This window comes from Falco rusticolus, chromosome 2 (genome assembly GCF_015220075.1).
Source record: "Falco rusticolus isolate bFalRus1 chromosome 2, bFalRus1.pri, whole genome shotgun sequence".
In the NCBI taxonomy this organism is placed as follows: Eukaryota; Metazoa; Chordata; class Aves; order Falconiformes; family Falconidae; genus Falco; species Falco rusticolus.
This window is the reverse complement of record NC_051188.1, coordinates 36305229-36318883: the sequence shown is the minus strand read 5'-3', so window position 1 is coordinate 36318883 and position 13655 is coordinate 36305229. Positions and strand designations below refer to the sequence as shown.

General features: G+C 37.7%; 1 long non-coding RNA gene across 1 annotated transcript in view; it reads left to right on the top strand.

Moving 5' to 3' along the window:
- LOC119143513 overlaps nt 1-12244 on the top strand; it is a 40361-nt gene extending 28117 nt beyond the window's left edge. The window contains exon 4 of the long non-coding RNA XR_005102735.1: nt 12137-12244. This is a non-coding gene — a long non-coding RNA (uncharacterized LOC119143513). The remainder of the gene's footprint in view (nt 1-12136) is intronic.
- The last annotated feature ends 1411 nt before the right edge of the window (nt 12245-13655 follow it).

Below are 13655 nucleotides of genomic sequence, written 5' to 3'. Positions count from 1 at the left end.
AATTAGTAAAAAAATCTTACAATGTTTACAAGAAAAAAAACCAAACCAACCCAAAACACCTTTATCTGGTCAATTCTTTCCTGTCTATTAGTAGCATGAGTAGCTTGAACATCAAGGTATGTGATTCTGATCCTTTGCAGAATCCTCTAAAATCCTGCATCTCTTTGAGTCTTCATTGTTTTCCAAATTATTTATTCTGCTGATCTATTCTGATGCCATTGGACACTGCACATACATGGCACATCAAGGATTGTGTAGAGCCTTACTACAAAGTTGCGCAGCTTCTCAGGTGGGCACTGGGATTTGGCTTGTGCATTTTAAAACTCTTCTGTTGTTTCAGCGCCTTTGCATATTGAATTATGTTAATTTCACTAAGTAAACATTAATTACTTGATGGTTTCATAGCGCTTTGAAGCTGTAAGGTATTCTGAAAGTGATCATTATTAATTCTGTACTGCTGTTATTTTGTCTTTATTTTTTAAAAGGCAAAGAACCACTCACCCTCTTCCTTAAAGGAGTTCACTTACACAGAGGCAGGACCCAGTTCTCCATCTGCCTCTTCAAGCTGTGTGCGTAAGGATGTCATTTACTGTGACAGGGGACATGGCGGGAAACACTTTTGCACAAAAAGCCCACTTACTGTTACCTCCAGAACCCCAAGTCCAAGGCATTTCTCATTTTTGCCTTCCACTAGCAAAATCATCAAAACAGGCATCTGACCACTCAGCTCTCTGAACAGTGGAGGAAATGTGCTTATCTACTTTCACACATAATGTCATGTGTGAGGTAGGATTTAATCGCTGAGTATGCTATGGGAGAGACTGAAGTTGCTAAGCGTCTTCGTTGATTGCATTTAAATATTAAAATTCACATGAAATTTTGGGGGTTCATTTGAATTTAAAAATTTCTGTGGCAGATTGTTTTCTAAACCTTTTCTGTTATTAAAGAAGCTTAGTTAGCCTGCTGAGGTTGGCATAAAACATTATTAATAATTGGCTGGTTGATATGTTTTAATAAGAAAAGTATTTCACAGAGAAATGGGAGTTCATCCAAATCGATAGAATTTGTGAGAAAATGTCTATTTTAATTAAATTGATTAGATTTCATGATCACAGCATACAGCAGAAGAAAGCTACTCTCAAGATTTATTTGCTTTCTGTTATAACTAAACCAAATGAAAACATAATTGTTTTCTGTATGAATTAATGTACCGGGTGCTGGGGTGCTGGCAGCGAGGGCTGAGGGGCCTCTATGAGGCGGCTGGGGGTGCCTCAGGCCGGGCACGGCTGGTTCCAGCCGGCTCCGGCCCACCCACTGCAGGGCACGGCCCTGGCCACCAGGCTGCTGTCTCAGGGAAAACAAGTTTAAGGGTAAAACATGTTCCACAGCATCTATGCGAAAGGGGTGAGAGCACGTGAGAGGCCCATCCGCGCAGCCGCCATGGCAGGCAGGAGGCTCCAGGCCCGGAGCAGAGGTTCCCCCCAGCCCGCGGTGAAGCCCACGCTGAGGCAGGCTGTCCCCCTCAGCCCGGGGAGGCCCACGGAGGAGCAGATCCCCACCGGCAGCCCCTGGAGGCCCCACGCCGGAGCAGGTGGGTGCCCGAGGGAGGCTGTGACCCGTGGGCAGCCCACGCTGGAGCAGGGGAATAGTGTGAGGAGGAAGGAGCAGCAAGGAGGAGCTGCTGCAGCCTGACCCCAGCCCCCAGCCCCATCCTCCTGCACTGCTCAGTGTGGGGAGGAGGTAGGGGAGTCAGGAACAAAGCAGTGAAGTTGAGCCAGAGAAAAAAGGGGGGTGGATGGAAAGAGATATATTTTTGGTTTTGTTTCTGATTATACTACTTTATTTTTGATTTGGAGTCAATTAAATTAATCTTCCCCAAGTGAAGTCTGTTTTGTCTGTGATGGCAATTAGTGAATGACCTTCTTGTCTTCATCTCAACCCACAAGCTTTTTCATCTTATTTTCTCCCCCATTCTGCTGAGGAGGGGAAGTGGGAGAGCGGCTGGTGGGCACCTAGCAGCCAGTCAAGGTCAGCCCACCACAATGAAGCTTTACATTTATGTCTAACAAAAATATTGGGAATTTTTACCATGAAATTTTCTGGAGAAATTTTCATGAGTGCTAGTCACACCTAAGTTTTGTTCTTTACTTAAAATCTTTTCTGTAAATGTTGTCATAGAAGGTAAAAGCTAAATCAGCCGCTGCCCCCCACCTCCAAATATCTTTTCCTCAGTGTTCTCTAAACAGCATGATAGTAAGTACCCATGTGCCTGCACTTGGGGGGCTTAACTCTGTTTTCAGAAATCTGTTGACTCCTTCAAGTTAGAGGGCAGAGAATCACCTCTCCAGTCTTCTAATTTCAATAGTTTTTCTATATGCTGTTTCAAAGGCTGAAAATAAATAAGTAAAGACATAGATAAATACATGGGAAAAAATTAAATATATATAAATAAATAATATTTTCCCTTTGCTCTTTTATCTCTGGAGACAAAAGAGCAGCTATTATTTCACTACCCTGACTTTCCTTAGTGTAAAACACACTGGAAAGATGTTGGAAACTATTTCTTTAACAAATGCTCTTCAGTGCTCTTCTCTGCACCCTTTTTTTCTCAAGGGACATGAGAGAAGTAAAGAATAAGAAGCTGCTAATGCTAAGTATATGAAATATTTCTGTAAGCAAAACATCTTAGAGTAGTACAGTAGTAGTATTTGTTAGCTGGAAGGGCAATGTGGAAGGGAGAGACTACAACAGTCCCCCCCAGACAGGTATATGTTATTCTATTAGTGCAGTTCATATTGTATGGTTGGTGCTTTTTGGGTACAAGCTGACCAACCATTCTTAAATAGTAATTAATATAATTTTAAATTATTTTTTAAAAAAAATTAATATTTTGCTTATTTTATTAATAATCCCATGAATCTAAGGAGTCAGTTTCAATGGATGAAGTTAGACACATGCTTAGGAGTCTGCTCCAACTGAAGCTTGTTTAATAAAAAAGACACCTTTATCTAAAGGTAATTTCAGCACTACTAATGGACATTTATTGTTATCAGGTGGAGGAAAAATGGGAAGGAGGAAGGGAACAAATGATCGTTACATGATAATTACACAGAATACAGAAGGAGTACCAGCAGGGGTGAGATGGAGTTAATGATACACATGGAAGCAGCTGGTGCATCCAAAACATTTTGGCTGATGTGTTCCCAGGCTATGGGGAGTAAGTTGGAGAAGACTTATGCTGGGAAAGAAGCTCCATCATAAAAAAGTTGCCCCTGTAGGTGAAATGCATGAGCAGAAGCTGGTGTACTGAAGAGATGTACTTGAGATCAACAGTAGGATTTTTTTGAGGTGTTTGGAGTTTTCCTCATGCAGCAGTGGGTCACAAAAATTGAGGGCAAGGCTGCTGAGGTATGGTGCCGGGGGATAAAATGGTGTGAGATTTTCACCAGGCTGGAAAATTCTCGACATCTTTCAGGGCCAGTGAGAATTTGAAATAAATTCAATGCTGTTATTGGGCTGAAAGATGCACAGCAGAAAAAAAAAATAATCAGGGTATAACACTGTTCCATTCCATTGAAATTTCTCTGGTTTTGCTAATGTTTGCTTAATGTGTACTAGCACAGTAGATGCATTGCAGAGTAACCATTACTTCAATTATGAGACATAATAGAAAGTCACTGAAAGATTTTTTAATTATATTTTTGTTAGTATTTAGATATATAAAGAAGTAATGCTTTTACAGTTACTTTTTGCACATCAGACTAAATTACAGTAAGAAGATAACTAATTAAAGCAGGCTGACGGTCTGTTGATTTTGCTGTGCATTTTTCCGTTAGTTTTTCTCATTGAGTTCCTGCCCAGATCTTTTCTTTCACAGATTACCAGCTGGAAACAATGGTCTGCTTGGGGAGAGCAGAAAGAAGCTAGACAGCAAAAAGGGTGAGGAGATTTAAATGCATTCAGTGATATGTAGGTACCTTAGTCCATATTCACAATTCTTTAAATCCCTGCAAAGCTGCTTCTCAGGTTCTTTGAGTAGCTGGAGATGTGTATATTCTGGGCATCAGCAATGAATGTATTGATACACATACAGCCTTCTATGATGGAATAACTGGTTGGGTAGATGAGGGGAAAGCAGTGGGTGTTGTCTACCTTGACTTCAGCAGAGCTTTTGACACTGTCTCCCCTAACACCCTCACAGGTAAGCTCAGGCAGTGTGGGTTAGATGCGTGGATAGTGAGGTGGACAGAGACCTGGCTGAATGGCAGAGCTCAGAGGGTTGTGATCAGTGGCACAAAGTCTAGATGGAGGCCTGTAGGTAGTGGTGTTCCCTGGGAGTCAGTACTGGGTCCAGTCCTGTTCAACTTAGGCTGGAGAGCTGGGCAGAGGGGAACCTCAGGTTTAACTAAAGGCAAGTGTAAGGTCCTGTACACAGGGAAGAACAACGCCATGCACCAGCACAGGCTGGGGGATGACCTGCTGGAAGGCAGCTCTGCAGAGAAGGACCTGGCAATTCAGGTGGACATCAAATTCCCCATGAGCCAGCAGTTTGCCCTGGTGGCCAAGAAGGCCAGTGGGATCCTGGGCTGCATTAGGAGGTGCACGGCCAGCAGGTGGATGGAGATTCTCCTCCCCCTTTACTCTACTCTGGTGAGGCTGCATCTGGAGTGCCTGTCCAGTTCTGGGTTCCTCAGTTCAAGAGAAACAGGGAACTACTGGAGAGTGTCCAGCAGAGGGCTATGAAGATTATTAGGGGACTGGAGCATCTCTGAGAAAAGGCTGAGAGAGCTGGGCCTGTTTAGCCTGGGAGAGAGAAAAGCGAGGGCGGATCTTCCCAATGCATGCAAATATCGTAAGGGCGAGTGTCAATCAGATGGAGCCAGGCTCTTTTCAGTAGTGCCAAGCAACAGAACAAGAGGCAATGAGCACAAACTGAAACAGAGGAAGTTCCATTTGAGTATGAGGAAAAACATCTTTACTTTGAATGTGACAGAGCACTGGACCAGGCTGCCTAGAGAAGTTGTGGAGTCTCCTTCTCTGGAGATACTCAAAACCTGCCTGGACGCAATTCTGCACAACCTGCTGTAGGTGAACCTGCTTTAGCAGAGGAGTTGGCCTAGATGATCAGAGGTCCCTTCTAAGCCTGACCATTCTTTGATTCTGTGATGCCAAGGTTGGGGCTGAACTTGCTTGTGATTAGGGTTTTGATCCAGAAGCAAGAAGTTTGGCATGCAAAATCCTTTTAGAGTCTCAGTCAAGAAGTGAGAAGATGACAGTATGCCCTAGTACCAGCCTGGGTAAATTGACTCACAAACAAGTGGTCTCCAGTTATTCTCCAATTAGTGCTGAATATGAGATACAGACACTGTGTCTGGAACTGTCTGGGACTTCTCAACCCACAGACAAACATCCTAGACACTTGGATGCAGAACCATACTCTATTCCAAAATATTTTGTACTCTACATTCTATGGAAAGATGAAGAATACATCTTTCAGAAAGTGTATTAAAGAATCCATATTAGAGAATTCTGTTATATTTTCTTCTGTTTGAGCTTCTGAATCTATAAAATATTTAATCTAGTAATCCTTTTCTGTGGCATATCTTTTTTAATTAATTTTGAGTTATGCACATTTCCTGAGATGAAGAGTGCTATAGAAAACATTTATTTATGCATTTTCCCAACTCAAGCCCTGAGAGAGAGGTGCTCTGCATTTTTCCAGAACGTGTTGAAACAATATATAACCAAAAGAGAATTTGACCCCCTGGAGTTTCTATGAGCCATTTTAATGGTTCACTCATCTGTTTGAGCAAACAGCCAATTTTCCAAGCTTTGTTAAGTTTCTTTGCTGTAGAATTTATATACTGTTACAGATAGAGTAGCAGGTTCCTTAATCTTTTCACAGCAAATAAGTAGCTCTTTTTAGAAAGATAAAATTGTAATAGCTTGATATTTTCAGAGGAATACCAAATTTACTTGCTTAACTAGCAGCAAACACTTGAGTTTAAATTACTGGGATTTCTACAATTGAAGGTAATGGCAAGATCAATCATGATAGTTGAATATGAGAATTTATAAGGCATGTTTGAAGTCCTACACAGAAATATTGTGTACTGACAAATACTATCACTAAAGAGAAACTACACACAGGAAACAAAGTACTCTTTAAGGGATAGTGTTTAAATTATTTTATTTTGTGATACAAAATATAAAAAGTTACCATTAAATTATTAGTATTTCAGCTTGCTTGAATGTCTTTCCTGTTTATGATTAGAGCTGCTGTGAAAAGGAATTCTAGATGATAAAAAACATTTGTCCTTTTTTTATAAGGAATTCTTAATTTTAAACAGGTTTTTAATTCTAACTAGTGTTGAAATAATACAAGTCTACAAAAAAAAACCCCACAAAAAAACCCAAACCAACCCATCCGGGATTTGATGTCATCTTTGTTATGTTTTGTCACATCAGTGGTAAATATTTTACTTTTTTCTTGTACCTTTTAGTACTTTTTCCTTACAAGCGCCAAATTTTATTGATAGTCATCTGTAGCTGAAAAATATGAGCAGAAGCTTTTACTTTCTTTGGCCATGCCTATCATCTCACTGCATAGGATCCCCAGACAGTTTTGAAAGGGAAACAGTATGACTTCATAGATGAGTCCGTAAGACTATTTGTCATACATTGCTGTTAAGTGTTGAACTACTTGATCAAGTTAGTTTTCTCATTAGCAATATTTTTTATATAAAGAAGTCTTCCCCACATCCACCACTACATTGTTTGAATTAATTTATTCTATTCCTTTTCCATTCTGTTTTGTATCAGCTCTTCATGGTTACTGATTTATTTCTGCTTTTGCTCTTTTACTTGATTTACCTTACTCTTCCCACTGCTCGTCAGAAAAGACACTATATTTTTAGTAATGTTTATGTCTGTGTTTAAGTGTTACTGTTTATTGTGTTTATCATAATAGTGGTTGGAAGATAATCTTCCGTAAACTTCCCATTCTAAACTTGCTAAACTTCCTGATACTTTGACAAGTGTAATTTTTCATGGATAATTGTTGAATGACCATGTCTGGATGTGACGTGCTGTGTATCAAGTTCTGTATATTACCTAACACAATGAAGCTTTTATTGTAAATGTAAAGAAAAGTAACTCCGAAAGCACTTGGCATCACCAGGAAGTCATATTATAATCTGGTGGCACTTGTATGAATTTTCCCATAAAACATAGGTTCAAAGTGATGTTGAGAATGACTGCATAATGAGACATCAGGTACTGTGACTTTATATTTCTTGGTAATTAAGTGTTGCATAGCATAGATTTTCTCTGTAGCCAAAGTTCATATGGGACAATTTGATTTCTATTGCTGCATCAAGAAGGAATATGTACTCTAAATTATAATGCCTGTAAATAATCCACCATCTGAATTTATTGTGGTGGAAAACTAGTCATCTGAGCCATATAGTGTAAAGAAAATAGTAAAGAGGGATGATTCTTTTAATTTACCTTTACAACCTACAACTAAGCTATTTTTGTCAGCTTTTTTTTTATTAGTGGAGAGAAACACACCCTTATTTGTGATTCATATAACCCTAAAGTGGATATCTATAGTTGGTTACACAAATTCCATCTCTAGTGCCTATTGATCTCCATTGAATATAAAAAAAAAAAGTGACTAGTAAATATGCAGATGTCTTTCAGACCTCTAAAGTTATGTGAAATGTCTCCTGACCACTTACTTACATGCTGTGATATAAATATATTATGTTACTGATTTTTTTTTTTTTTTATTGCTGGTTATTGTCAGCTTTTGCAATACTTCTGTGCAAAATGTATATCCATTATATTCTGTACTTTATAAGGCTACATGGCAGAACTATTTGGTCTTCCCACTAAAACAGTTATTTTTATAGCTCAGTCATTTCAGTTGGTAAAATATATTCCAAAAATATATAGTTTGGACTTGCCATAGTTTGTCTTATTTTCTGTTACAAAATACAAACTATAAAAATAAAATTTGTCAACATCAAAATATTTTTGGCAGTGTAGTGAATACTAAGAAAATACTAATCTCATGTAAAAGTAAATAATTTAAAAGCTGGATGAAGAGCAAATATAGATTTAAGAAACTGCTCATTAATAGAAAAATACAAGAAAAAAGATATTTTGGATATCATTTCTTTTCAGCAGGGATTGCAACATTATGAGAACTGTTTGTTAATGATCATCTATAAAAAGAACAACCTTACTTTGAAAGCATTGAAACAAAATTAAAAATATGATTTTTCTGAAGTTTTCTGGCATATCACAGTATATTTGCTTTTTCAGCAGCCTGCTGTCACCAATTTCTTTTTAAGACTTTGTTTTCTTTAGAATCACATTTACTTTTTTGTTCTATAGCTCTCTTTCTCCTTGTTTCCCAACTTCTCTAAGTTTCACTGAATCGCAGAATCAGAGTGAACAAAAAGAATTACCCTGTTCTGTCTCAGCTGAGACAGTATCTGCAGTTGGCATTACAAATGTGAGAGTGAAGCTTGTAAAGAGAAATTGTTTCTGTTTCCTTTATAAATAACAAGCAAGCTCACCAGTGGAAATAAAATCTTTAGGAGGAAAGTACAATTTTTACCCAAGCTTATTCAATTGCAATACTTTTCAGTACCTTTCTATTATATTTGTGCCAATATCTTAAGTCATAAATCTTGACATCTGCTTTATTTAAATGGAAATTCTTCAGTAGGGAATGAATATAAAATAATTTTTAAAAAGGAAGCGACAATAACTACAAAATTAACAGAACTGTAACTAACGACTGTTTTCTCTAAACCCTTTTTTCTTTAACAGACTTTCAGAGTTCCAAGTGGGAAAAAAATTAGGCCTTAGGTGTTTGTTTGAAATCAATGGAACTTATCGTGGGTAATTAGAGAAACCTCTCTATTGCCAAGAAAAAAAATAATAATAATATTTGGTATTTGCAAAGAAAAATAAAGATATGTATTTTAAGCACATATTTCAGTGCTGCTTGTGAGTTATTAACCAGGTATGGTCAGAAAATATCTGATCAATGAGTAGTTAATGTACATTAAATAAGACATGAAATACACATATTAATGAGGGAGAAGTGTTTTTAACTTTCCTTGTTGCAGTGCTTTTTGTTACCAGGCTACCCTGTCTTCCAGTCCTGATAAAAATAAGCAAGGTAAAGCAAGTAGTAAAGGCCTCAGTATAAAACAGTAACTTCAACTGCAGTTATAATGCAATATCAGTGTTTTCTATCATTTTGGCCACAACAAATCCATGGGGTTTTGTTACAATTTCAGAATGATTGATCAAAGAAGAATTTACCAGAAGCATTAAGCCATATCTAATCAACAAGGCACTAATTTTATTGTAACTCTGTGCTGGCACCAAACCCAATATGATCTCAGAATATAGGATTATATGTATTGAACTATATTGACATGTACTCCAAAATTATGAAGAAATTATGGTGATTTATTTAATTAAAAGGATAGGTGTATTTTGATTTTGTCCTTTCTTTTACATTTTGATTTATCTTCTGTTATTTTCACATCTACCCAGTCTTTAATTCAAAACCTCAAAACCAAAAAGCCGTATTGGAGCATAGAAATAACACTGGTTGTGAATCTATATTTATTGTTGCACACAGAAAGTATTTTTATTAACAATACTGTTAGAATTCAGAGGAGGTTTTTTTATGATTTGTTAGTTGTCTTGTACAGATGATTGGTGCATAAATAAAACTTGTTTTCTAATTGAGATCTAAAACTCAAACTGAGATTTGAAATTAATTTTGTTAGGACCAGTGGCACTTCCTGCTGGACAAATTTTTTCTCAGTTATTTTTTCATTGTTTTCCTCACAGTGTAGCTATGTATGTTAGCAGCCTGAATTAAATGGCTTATTCACGTAGAAATGCAGTAGAGTTTGACCTTGAAATGGGATCTTAGATCACAACGTTGCTGATGACCTACACATAGAAAAAAATCATGGCATGTTGAGGTAAAAAAAGGAAAGGAAAATGTAGAGGCAAAGTAAAGTGAAATGAAGGAAACAGAGAAGAGAACGTTCTTTATTAGCTGTATGAACTCTGCAGGAACAGTCATAGGAAACCACTTTTTCCTTAAATATGTCATTACACTTAAATGGTACATTATTATTTAATGTCTTTTTTTTTAGCTATACATTCCACATTGCTTATTTTCTAAACCTCTGAGAATGGAGCAATAGGACTACACTTAAACCAGCTGTAGTTCCAGTTAAAACAGAAAATAACCTCCAGATGAATTCAGTTTTAGAAAATTTTCATTGATGACAATTGAGTAAACACACAGGAAAAAAAAAATTACCCCATATTAATGGTACCTCCCCACATTTATATTTCTTACTTTTGCTGTGGAGAGGGTGTTTACTTTTCAGGACATGGCCCTTACACTATCATTGGTACATCATGTTTTACTGGGAGTGCAAATATTATCACCCTATAAGCTTAGTTGCATTTGCATGCCCATGTTGTATTGTAAAGTGACATTTAGCAACATTTACTTTTTTGGCTGCCATTTCCTCATCTTGCATAATGCATTTTTCTTACATTAGAAGCTGAGGCACAGGAAAATTTTAAAGTTTGAGTGCACCTGTGGGATGACAGTGTGATAGACATCTGTGAAATAAATGCAGACGTACGGTGAGCAGGTTCAGCTGCAACCCCCTAAATGACATTTTATAGTATGGCAGTCTTAAATGGTAGAATGTTGAACAATTGCAAAAAACCCATACCATTACATCATGTAAAACTGTAGTACAAGGGGAAAAATTACAACAGTGTACAAAGCTGCAGCTGATCCTACTTGCCATATGGTATGTCACTCACTGTAACAACACTTACATTCCCTCAGTAAGTGCCCTTAAATATCAGGGAGCAAATAAGGCAGTACACAGATTGCAAAAGGAATTTGTAATAATATACATTATGAACTTTGTACTTTGAGGAATCGTTCTACTCTTACATTAACAGAATACCATTTAAAAATGCATATATCTTAGAATATTCATTCCCAGAGGTAAATAATTTAAAATCTGCTTGTGCAAATGGTTAAAAGCAAGGCTTCATTACTCACTCTAAAACAAACAAACCCAAAACCCCCAAACCCACCAAACTGTGAACAAAAAACTGCTATAATTTCTCTCCCCACCCCCCTTTCAGGATGCTGTGATTTTCACACAAGTGCAGTTTTTGTATATTTATGTATTTTTTCAATGTATTCTGTTCCAAGTGAACCTGATGAGAAACCAGCTAGCTCAACTTTGTTTTAAGGATGATAATTTGCTTTTTATCGCAGATGTATGGTAAACTATTTAACTGTTCATTATTTCTCACAATGCAAAATCTAGAGAGCATTCACACGAGTTTCATGCAGCAGTTTTGAAATAAACAAAGGAAGTACTTTGCCATATCATGCCTATAATTAAATTGTGGAACTCATTGCCACAAGATGTTGCAGAATCCAAAAGTGTAATTAGATTCTTAAAAAGACTGAGGACATGCCCATCTTCTCTACTGAACACAGAAGTCTGGAGCCTTCATCTCAGGACGTCCCTCAGACTCTTACTGCTGCAAGAGCGTGCCAGGAGAAAGGATCACTCTAGGCATGTTTGTTCCTCATATTCATGTCTGGTGAAGGAAGAATGTTGGAACAGATAAATCCTTGTCCTGATGTGATCTGCTATTTTATGGAAGTATTTACATTGGACTGAATTCAGATCCAGCAGTGTGTTAGCAATTTGCTATGTCTTCCACTGGATACTGAAACATGGGAAAAACAACAAAAAAACATTTACTAAGTCTGGATTCGGGTTTCATTTGGTTTTTTCCCTCACCCCCACCCCACCCACCCCAGCACCCCCTGGAAAAATACAAAAGAAAACTGATTGTGAGGTAAACACGAATCATTACATTATATATTCTTTTCAGAATGGGTGAGGTTTTAGAGATAAACAAGTAACTTTCTATTCTAACAGCCTATAAGGGAGAAATCAAGTCCTTTATTCATTAGGTGAATGAAGAATTGTTTTGACATTGGTTTCTGATTTTAATATCTTCTTCATGTATCTTGCAGTTCATTTGTGTGCTGGAACCATCCCTGTCCTATGGGATGGTGAACAGACGACTGGAAGATAAATATATTTTTTTACCATTTGCAGTTTCTAAGATCTTCTTTCCTGACAGGAAAGTAAGTATTTTTTTCACCAGTTACTTTGTAGAAAGTCAACACTTCTCCTAATTTTATTGGTAGGGTTTCTGGCTGTACTCAAGCAAAAATCTTATTGGTTTATCTGTGAAAATTTTAAGCACCTTTGTGATTTAGCTACTGTGGCAAATCAGTTAAAATGTACTACTAAGAAAAATTCTGCACTGACAGAGAAAAAAGCAACTTGACTATACAAGTTTCTTCTATTTCTAAATTCTACAGAATGATTATTCTCTAGGTGTCACTTGAGGAAGCAAAAGTGGGTTGAGATTAGGATCTGAGATCTTACAAGGTCTTACAGAGTGAGATGTGGTCAGTACACATGACATCACTTCTGAGGTGGTTCCTATAGTGTGATGTCCACTTTATTTTCTTTTCAGCTCTTTGGTAGATTTTTCTTTTTTAACTTTCCAAGCTAATGGAGTATACAGCAATAAAAAGTAACTCCAGTGTGGGAGATGTGGTAAGACTTCCTTGCTATTTTTCCAGCAACTTTGACCTTATGCACGAGTCAGGACATTGTTTTTTCTACTGACTGACAGATCTAATTCTTTATGAGACTTTAGTCAGTAAACGTCCTAATACTTCTGCTTACACTTTTCATATACCAACTCATTGTGTGGCTTATGGGAACTTCACTTATCTAAACTTTCTCTCACAGCTTTTGTGACCTGAGAGTTTTCTCTGATCAGTCTGTAGGATTGTGTGTTTCTACAAGCTATTTCCTCTGAAATGACAGGTCTTTTCTGCCAACGTTTCTGTCATCACTACTAATGCACAATGTTGGAGAATGCCCTTCTGATTTTTCCTGTTGCCCTTTTCCACAGTTTACTGCAGTATCATTTGTTGCTTCTCTCTGTTCTTCCTCAGTAATGCACTGACTGAGCCAGGGCAAGTGACCTAATGGTTTCATCATCTGGGATTGCAGACCTGTCTTTTCAGTCATGGTACTTGCTATCTGGGGATCAGGGTCAATATCAGTCCTTGGCAGAGTTTTTACGTTTCAGGGTACTATCTCATCTGCGTGATTTACTGATAGTTTCTCAGGAGCTGACAAGAGTGAGCTTCAAGTACATTTTCTTCAGCTGTAACATTGGAAGAAAATGTTAGTTGGAGCAAGCAGATTATCTAAACAGAGCCTGATGAGTCTGTGTCCCTGCTCATTGATCTTTCTTAATCCATGTTTGCTTAATTCATTCTAATCCACGACCTTTGCTCCCACTTTAGCTTTGCAGTGCCCCACTTTCAGCAGCACGTCGTGCCTCAGCAGTGTCAGTGTGTTAAACTCCAGGATATTATCATCTTTGGCTGTTGTCAAAAAGAGGGGACCTGGACAATGGTCAGGTTAACTGGCAGGTTTTACAGCAGATTAGAACAATAACTGCTG